The following is a 9934-nucleotide window of genomic DNA, read 5'->3' on the forward strand; positions in this document are numbered from 1 at the left end:
TATCTGACCCCTGAAGTTCATTCTCCTTAGTTAAATCTATCTCGCTTGGTGGTAACAAGAATATACGGAAAAATTACGTCATCAAGTTGAAAAGGTTGACGTATGTAGAAGTAGGTAGGGTTCAGTGGCTGATTTTTCATATTTTATACTGAAAAGTTTATAATATGGAACCACTAAAGGAAAATTTTGGCTGGTGGTTGATGGTGTAGATTACAATATTGTATTTTTACCCCAAACATATACAGTATATTCACATAAATACCAGTCCTTTCACCTTAACTTGGACCCAGATTTTTGTCCTATTGCAGGTCATTTTACGAAGCTCGGTGGTAGCTCTACATCCTTTCCATAGAACTTCTTCGTGACTAGCATCAGATTCTAGTACTGACCTACTGATGCAACTCATCAGAAAAGATGGAAACCGGGTAGTTTTAGCCCAAGTCAGAGTAAAAAGGGTTTAGTTCAATTAGTCAATGATTTGCCCGTGTGTGCTGCATAACCGGCCACCTTATCCCTGGCTTCATATTTTATTTCGATTTAGCTTTATTCAGATTTTAGTTTCCGACGGACACACACACACACACATTTACAGTACTTGCTTATATCCTTAACTTTTTTTTTTTTTTTTATGTATCCAATTCTGTGCATAGGCTTCACAGCCTGCTCTCAAGGCTCAGTAGTCCTTCTACATACCATACACCTCCACATGTCATCACTTCGGCGCTAACACCCACCGTCCATATTGAATACATGCTAGGGCTGTCTCATACAGGACTGGTGTATTGGTAATAGCGGGGGTATTTTTACGACATGTCGGCGGGTCTTCTGGTAGATCAGTAAAGTCTGATTTTATTAAATTGAACCTGGGTCCGATAGGACTGCAGGCCACCTCTCTACCGATCGAGCCACCGCCTCCCCATTAACTATCATCTCGAGCCACGCCTGCATTATCTCAGTTGTATGCAGTTTTCAGTAGAGAGATAACACATCTAAAAATCTGGCTTATTTTTGTCTCCCATGTCCCCTTGATAAATCGTGTAGTCCGTCCTGCGTTGTACAGTACAGGGTGGGATTCTCCAAAATTCTTATGATGACTTCCCTGCCGTAACTTAAATTAATTTTGCAGGAAGGGCTAGATGTATGGCGAAATTCTGCTCTCTTCTTGTCCGGTCCTTCCTGCCAGAACAAATGTGTAAACCTACGAAAACTCTCCTCATCTAGCCAATATTTGTTTTCATAGGAGGAACAAGAGACATGCGAGTACTTGGCGTTCTCCTTTCCTTGTCCTTCCTGGGAAAAAGAATCACAGTTTGGTTTGGTCATCAATGTGTTTGTGACTCCTACCAAAGTTTTCCATCATACTGTAGGCTACCTTCTGTTTCTGTTGTACTGACAGTGGTGTAATTCAACTCCACGGGAGTAAAGTGCCCAGAATGGCAAGCGAGCGTGGTGGTAATGAAAAGGGGAGGGGAAAATAGTGATGGTGGTGGTGTAGCGAATAAAGGGGAGGGAATAATGTGGGAAGGTGTGGTGGTGAAGGGGGAAGGTGGTGGTGGTGGATGGGGAAGATAGTGGTAGTAGAGAGGGAGTGGATGAGCTAATGGTGGTGGAGTGGAAAGGAGGGTGTGGGGGCGAGGTTGTGGCGGTGATGGAAAGGGAACAATGGAATATCATTTGCTGTTTTATTACAAATAGTTAGAGAAATGGGTTCATCCATCCACCCATCATCCAATCTTGTGTTGTCCCCTAGTAGCCAGGGGCCAGGTTGCTCTCTTCAAATTAAAAAAAAAAAAAATACGGGGAGGGAACCAATCAGTGACCGCTTAACAATATTATAAGAGGGGAAAAAAAAGACAAGCGAATGTCCCATGGACGCTCCCTCTCTCGGGCCACATCCGCTTGGAGTGCATGAACCCATTAGACAACAAGGTATCGCTTTGTTGGTTATATAGTTGCCGCTATTTACGTTTTCATTTAGAGATTACTGACCATCCTACCGTATGTAGGTCATTTTACTTTACGTCAGCTCTTTATGTGTGGCGATATTGAGTTATGTCTCTGTTCATTCCCCCAGCACGGAGATCTGTACGCAGGACCTCTCCCTCTGAGTATGTTATTTCCTAGGGTACAAGAAACCATTTGGCATGACAAGATAGTGTCCTGAAGATGCACTACTTTAGGTGAGTGGATAGAGGGCGTCCCCACCTACCACATCAATCGCATATTACCCTTCCAGATTGCAGGGGCCAAAAGCTAGTGAAGTGTAGTCAAAAGCAATGAAGAGTAAGGGAACAAACTTGAAGTCACATTATTGTTGCACACACAACAGAAACAGTCGATTATCATGTCCCCTTTTGCAACAAGTGATTTTGACTTCACACAGATTTCCCCATTCTCCTGCTTAAGCCACAGCCAGCCCTTAGGAGCTGATCTTATAGGCCACATTCATTTGGAAAGCTATAACCCACTAGATCACCGGGCATTCAGTTTCAGACCTAAAATTCTCCCCCCAGCTGCTCCTTAAACAGCGCCGACACCATCTAAAATCCATTATCATCAAGAAAGAGGAAGCATAAAATTAAACTGACTGAGAAAATACATGAAGTACTACACTGAGTGGATGGTTTACTCCTCAAACATAATCTCCCCTCACCTAATCCTTAAGTACCTGCGACATCTTAAATCCATAATCATCACGAAAGAGATGTAAAGACTACAACAATCAAACAGCATTAACTATATTTTTTTATGCATGGAGGAAGGAACCAAAGGCCAGAAGTCCGCAAATTGTTCCCTCCAAGGAAAAATAAAAACAATAACAGAGAACCAAATTTAAGATCCGTTCCTTTCGAGATGTTTGGACACACTACATTTTAGACTGGAGGTCATAGGCAGTAGTGAATACATGACGTAGGAAGACAGTTTCAGAGTTAACCTTTTGCATAGTTGGACAGAAAAGGGACGAGAGTTCTTTGCTAGACAGGTGCAACGCGCCCGCCATAGTGGTGAAGGGATGCAAGCTGACAGCTCAGAGGAGCAGTGATTAGATGATTAAGGCTACCCTTCAAATTTCGTCCCTTCACCTGCTCTTTGGCTCAGATCCTGGTCAGATTCAGTTTGTTGTGTAAAATCTGCCTCAGACCGAGAAAACTCGTGCAAACACTAATACCATTATCAGCCCCCATTCCCTCGATCACACTCTTCAGACAGGGGCGGATCCAGAAAATTGGGAACGGGGAGGCGCTATTCGGGATCAACGGGCGGGAGGGGGAGGAGCAGGTGAAAGGGTAAAAATCCCCAGCGTACCGCCCCACATTTTATTAGTCTACATATACTGTCTTCAACCAATGTTCTGTTTTCAGAGCTAATGATATGAGATGATAATTCCCACTCTGCAGGCGTACTTTTTGTTAGTCTACGCATAATAATTGCGATCAGTCAATGCTCAGTTTTCAACTAGTTCATTTAACTAGCACAGTGTCCGTGGGATACACATCCAATGTTGGGGATTCTATTTCAAGTGTTAGTCCATGATACGGTACTATATAAGACGTGCAACCCATGCCCAGTCAAATTATAGTTCACTTTTCAGATTTTACTAGTACAGTATCCTAGGGGATGCACATGATTTTTGATGTTCTACTGTGTCCTCTGAAAGTGGATTTATGAACAACATTTTGTGGGGGTACTTTTTTTTTTTTATGTCTGACTCTGGGCATAGGCTTAACAGCCTGCTTCCAAGGCCCAGTAGTCCTCCCACATTCCATACACCTCTACATACCACCACTTCGGCGCTAACACCCACCGTCCGTACTGAATACATGCTAGGGCTGTCTCATACAGGACTGGTGTATTAGTATTAGCGGGGGTATTTTTACGACATGTCGGCGGGTCTTCTGGTAGATCAGTAAAGTCTGATTTAATGAAATTCGAATCCTTAAACTGTTCCCTGCCCCAGCGGGGATTTGAACCTGGGTCCGGCAGGACTGCAGGCCACCTCTCTACCGATTGAGCCACCGTTTTGCATAGGTGTCGATTAATTTGTCTTAATCCAGGGACATATCACTGTGGACGAACAGCAGGAGGAGGGCATTCAGGTGATCTTCCCTCATGGTGCTCCTATAAATATTTTTGATATATTAGTGCTGAATTGGCCCTCTCAGCACCATCACTTGTCACAGAGGTCAGCATCAGGAAGTGCAGTATTGCACACACGTTTGGGGAAGACTCTTGAGTTGCAGTACTACTGTCCGAGTGTTCACTCAAGTGAGGTTGGTTCATCTGGTACACCTTGCCACTGAGCTTCCCATTACCTGGGCTCCTGTTCATAAGACACAGGGGATGGCAAATCTGGTTGGTAGTACTGATGCAGCTCCAGTACATGACCATCGGTAAGGTTTCCAAGGTTTGCAGGGATGTGCAGGAGCCCACGGCAAGCATGAACTGTTTAGCTGTAGGAAGCGGATGCCAGCTGTTCTCCATGTAGTCCCCAAATGGAACAAATATTGATTTTGTGTAGTAGTCTTCGGCAATGTTTGCCTCCACGTTACTGAGCAGTGTCTGTTTCTTACAGCGGCGTGGCATTTGGATAGAACGGTCAACCTTTTCAGCCATCTCAAGAGCAGCCTCGAACACACAACTGAACTCATCGCCAGCATTTGTCCTGATATTCCGTATTTCATTGAGGACAAGGTCGATTTTCTCATGGGCTATGATGACATCCATGCTGCTTCCTTTTACGATACAATATTCACTAAAAACGTCCCCGACAAAGCAAACAATATCAACTTGCAGGAAATAACAAGCTCGAGGACATACAACGTAGACATAAAAAAGGAAAAAAAAAAAAAAGTCAAGTGCACGAGCCTGCGTTATTGATGTAATAATTACGTCCGGCGTTCGCGGGGTATTGATAACTTAAGAAAGCATTTTCTTATTCTCGTATTTATCTCCTAAATATGTGCATGCTGCCAATCTTATCTGAGCAGCCAAACAGAGTGGCGCCCTCCCCCCGAATCCACGCCTGCTTCAAACCCCCTCCCCCACTCACTACTCTGTCACTAATATGAGTTATTAGAATGATCTTATATTTACGTGCAGCATTCAAAGTGCCTTTGCATTATCGTCAGAATTTCTTCTTCTTTGTCCCCTCCTCAAGGCGAGGGCCAGGACCTGGCAGACACTCGTTTGGGTCCTGGTACATTCATCATTCATTCATTCATTTCCAGACGCCATGTATCCCAGACGGGGTGGCCAAGGGCTTAGAGTTAATTGTTTTACAGGGAGGGGCACTAATCCTCCACCAACCCCACTTGACACCTGGTATATTACGAACAAAAATTATGGATCCCTGACCCTTCAGCCGTATTGACAACCTTCTCCAAGTAAAACTAAAAATGTTTATTCAGACGATGTATTCTATTCTTTGTGCTTGAAAAGTTCAAAATGCTTAAATCTACATTATGTAGAGCTGAAGAATATTTGCTACAAATTAGTAAGTCCCTGCCTTGCTCACAGGACCTACCTGGTCCCGGACTTTGGTATTTGGATACCATTAATAACATCTCCCTAAGTCTACTAAGACTTAGAACATCTCCCTCTCCTAAGCCCCGCCACAAGTAAGCAGCAGCAGCATAATTCATCTCGGTTTTCAAGCCATTGTTGGTTTTTATAGTTTACCCGAGATTTACCTCCTGGCTTGACGTCTTCTCTGGCAAGGAAACGTTTGAAGAAAAACGATTTTGTAAAGGGGACTCTCATCTAGCTCGTTTAATTATGTTTGTCACATGCAAAACCTTTTATTCTTTGGTATTTTGCACTTATTAGAGTAAACACTAACAGATTATCGTTCGACTTTATTTTTATTCGATACAATATAAGATAGACGATTCATACCGAGAGGAAATGGCTTTATGTTACGTAGGCCTACTCTTCCGTCTAGTTTACACAAAACTTTTACATATATAGATTGATCGAATCCATAAAAATTGAACTGCTGAGATGATTGTTCAGCCCCTAAAAAAAAAAAAAAAAAGTGTATGTAATACTAGGAGAAAAAGGCCCGACTCCTCGGTCCTAAAGCACCTAACGTGTAGCGGGGTCCTCCTTCGAGACCGGAGCTTAGTGCAATGAAAGAGAGGCAGGACACAAAAACTTCAGGCAATAACCTTTTACACGTATATTACCACAGTCAGACACAGGACAAAAGCAGCAGATATTACAACACAATATGTGACACAGAAATAAAACCTTAACTAGGATATTAATATCTCGCAGGATACTGACTTAACCAATACGTTTACCAATACAGAAGGTCTAGTGAACAGGTGTACAGAGAACACCGGCGCTCGTGGGAGCGCGGGAAGAGGGAGTTCACACAGGGGGGGGGGGGAAGGACTCGTGACGAGCCGGAACAGAGTTATGGTAATATTGGGAAAGGATAAGTAGGAGGGAGGTGAGAAGACAGGAAGAAATCAGTAGGATAGAAGTTGTGGAACCAATGAAGAAAGTTAAATCGGGAAAAGCCCCAGGAATTGATGGAGTGTGTGGTGAAATGCTGAAGCATGGGAGAGAGATAGTAGTACAATGGATGTGGAAGATGTGCAGATTGGCCTGGGAGGAAGGTAGAGTCCCGGAGGATTGGAAGTCAGGTATAATTATTCCCTTGTACAAAGGAAAAGGGGAAAAAGAAGTGTGTGGTACACATAGGGGCATTTGTCTTCTTAGTATAATAGGAGAAGTGTATGGTAGGATACTTATTGACAGAGTTAGAGAAAGAACAGAGAAATTAGTTGGAGATGAACTTGGAGGCTTTAGGAAGGGAAGAGGTTGTGTAGATCTTTAGTGGAAAAGTTTCTAGAGAAGGGAAAGAAGTTGTATGCGGCTTTCATGGATTTGAAGAAAGCATATGACAGGGTGGATAGACAAGGATTGTGGAAAGTGTTAAGAATATATGGAGTAGATGGGAAGTTGTTGAATGCTGTGAAGAGTATGTACGATGGTGCGAAGGCTGCAGTGCGTGTGGATGGTGAACTAAGTGAATTTTTCTCTTTGAAAGTTGGGTGGAAACAGGGATGTGTCATGTCTCCATGGTTGTTCAATCTGTACATGGATGGGGTAATAAAAGAGGTACAAGGTAGGCCAGTGGTTGTTGGAGTGGCCCTGGTGAGAGAGGATAGTGTTTGGAAACTCCCTGTACTGTTGTCTGCAGATGATAGCCTACTGTGCTGTTGAGTGAAGACGAAGGGAAGCTGCAAGGCTTGGTGGATGAGTTTGGGATAGTGTGTAAGAAACAAAATCTAAAGGTGAATGTAGGGAAGGGTAAAGTGATGGTCTATGAGAGAGGTGAAGTCAGTGAATGTACAGCGAGGTTGGATGGTGAGGAATTGGAAAATGTGAGTACGTTTAAGTACTTGGGTAGTGTGATGAGTAAGGATGGAGGTTTGGAGGGTGAAGTGCTTGAAAGGGTACAGCAGGGAAGAAAGGTTGCTGGTTCTTTGAAAGCAGTGATAAGAAACAGGGAAGTGAGCATGGAAGTGAAAAAGTTACTACATGACAGTAGGCTATTGTGATACCAACTCTAACGTATGGAAGTGAAGCTTGGACGTTGTTGGAAGGACACAAGTCAAGAGTGAGAGCAGTGGAAATGAATTATTTAAGAGGAGCCTGTGGAGTCACATGGAGAGACAGGCTTACGAATGAGGATATAAAGGAGCGTTGTGGTGTGGATGTGGATGTGATAGGAAGCGTTATGAGGAACACACTGAGGTGGTTTGGCCATGAGGAGAGGATGGAGGGTGAAAGACTGACGAAGAGAGTGTATATGAGTGAGGTGGAGGGGGGAAGAGGGAGGGGGAGGCCGAGGATGAGATGGAGGGATGGGGTGGAGAGGTATATGAGAGATGGGGGTGTGAGTTGGGAGCAGGGCAGTGAAATGGCGGGGGACAGGGCGACTTGGAGGCGATTTGTTTGTGGCCACCCCAAACGGGATTGAGGCGTCTGGCAATAGATAGATAGATAGATCCCTGCTTCTCATCAATATTTCGTAAAATATGAAGCTGTCAATACTTTAACCACACATTTTGTAAAATATGGAGCTGTCATTACTTTAACCACATATTTGTAAAAGTATGGAGCTGTGGAGAGGATGGAGGGTGAAAGACTGACGAAGAGAGTGTATGTGAGTGAGGTGGAGGGGGAAAGAGGGAGGGGGAGGCCGAGGATGAGATGGAGGGATGGGGTGGAGAGGTATATGAGAGAGGGGGGTGTGAGTTGGGAGCAGGGAAATTAAATGGCGGGGGACAGGGCGACTTGGAGGCGATTTGTTTGTGGCCACCCCAAACGGGACTGAGGCGTCTGGCAATAGATAGATAGATGGAGCTGTCAACACTTTGACCACACATTTTGTAAAATATGGGAGCTTAAATACGTCGAAGCAAAATCTAGGGAAATTTCGTGGCAAAAAGGGAAATTTGACCGAGTTCACCTGGCAGCTGGCAACACTGAGTCTGACGAAAAAGTTACCTTGGATCACTGGATGCAGTAGTTAGCCTGTTGGTTATACTAAATATCGTTGTTCTGCTTCGCTGTCGAAACGAATTTTTCAGTGACACTTTGTTGACAGAGTTGCTGAGTAGTACCATGGATGCTGAGGATTGTGCAGGTTCCAGTACCGCAATGGAGACAGTGGCTGACGCAGGGACGCCTGAAAAGTCGTCCATTGTGGGACGTGGGCTGCAGAAAGTGCCACTAATTCTACACTCAAGCTTAATTATTCCTGCTTTCACTGATTACCTTGGCAGTGAATTTAAGATCAGAGGTGAGGATATATTAATTTAAAGTAAGAAGTTATGGTATAGGTGAACATGTAAATTTTCCAAACCTGTCGCAGTCAGAAGAAAGGGGTAACATTTAGCAGAAGTCACAACTGGAATTCAAAATAGTTTGAAGTTTCTCTGTATATCATCATTTGCTAACGTTTTCCTATTCCCGTCGCAAATGACGTCTGGGGTTATTAATGACCCCCAGGGTGGATTAATGATCTCAAAGAGGGGAAGAGTTAATCTGCGACAGAAGTATAATAGAAGAATAATGTCAGCAAATGGTGAGAGATAACGGGAAACTCTTCAGACTACTTTAGTTCCAGTTGTCTGTCCATCAATCTATCTATTGCCAGACGCCATATTCCCGTAAGGGGTGGCCATTTGACTTTGAGTTATTTGTTTTACGGGGAGGGGCACTAACCCTCCACCAACCCACTTGCTGACACGTAGGGAGCACGTATGATTTGGTTATATGGTTACCACCCAGCGCTGTAAATGGTTTCCTGGCTTACGGGAAACCATTTGGCTTGTCTTTCAATGTAAAGCCACCTGTAAAGGTAAGAAAAGTAATAAGAAGTGACAGGAAAGATGGGAGAAATAGGGAGAGGAGGACAGGCACAGAAAAAGAATGATAAAGGCTAAGGAAGAAGTAGGCAGCACTACATCAAGTGAGTGGATGATGGTCGCCACCACCTACCACCAAGTTCCAGTTGTACGTGCTTAATATTTACTGAAGAAAGTTGCAATGGCCATATTTTTTATTACACTTAGGTAAAATCAGTTAGGGTATTTTTATTTTATGAACTGTTATGAGCTTCGACTAGACAGTGCAGGCTGTTGGCAAAATAAATAAATAAATAAATTACTACACAAACACTACAGTTCCACCAGTCACCATCCATTCCCACATTTGTAAGGAAAATTATTATAGTACAGTATGCATTACAGACAACATGTTGATTTTAGACTACAGAATGTTTACAGAATCAACAGATTTTTACCCATTTCAGGGTATTTAAGGATGGTGCCAGGATGTGTGCAGCAGCTTAATTGACAAAGCCACCAACCTAACCTAACTGGGGCTTCGTCCTCCAGAACTCCTTTGATTTTAA

This window comes from Coenobita brevimanus, chromosome 5 (assembly GCF_032717465.1).
Source record: "Coenobita brevimanus isolate Jiangsu-jjx chromosome 5, ASM3271746v2, whole genome shotgun sequence".
Lineage (NCBI taxonomy): Eukaryota > Metazoa > Arthropoda > Malacostraca > Decapoda > Coenobitidae > Coenobita > Coenobita brevimanus.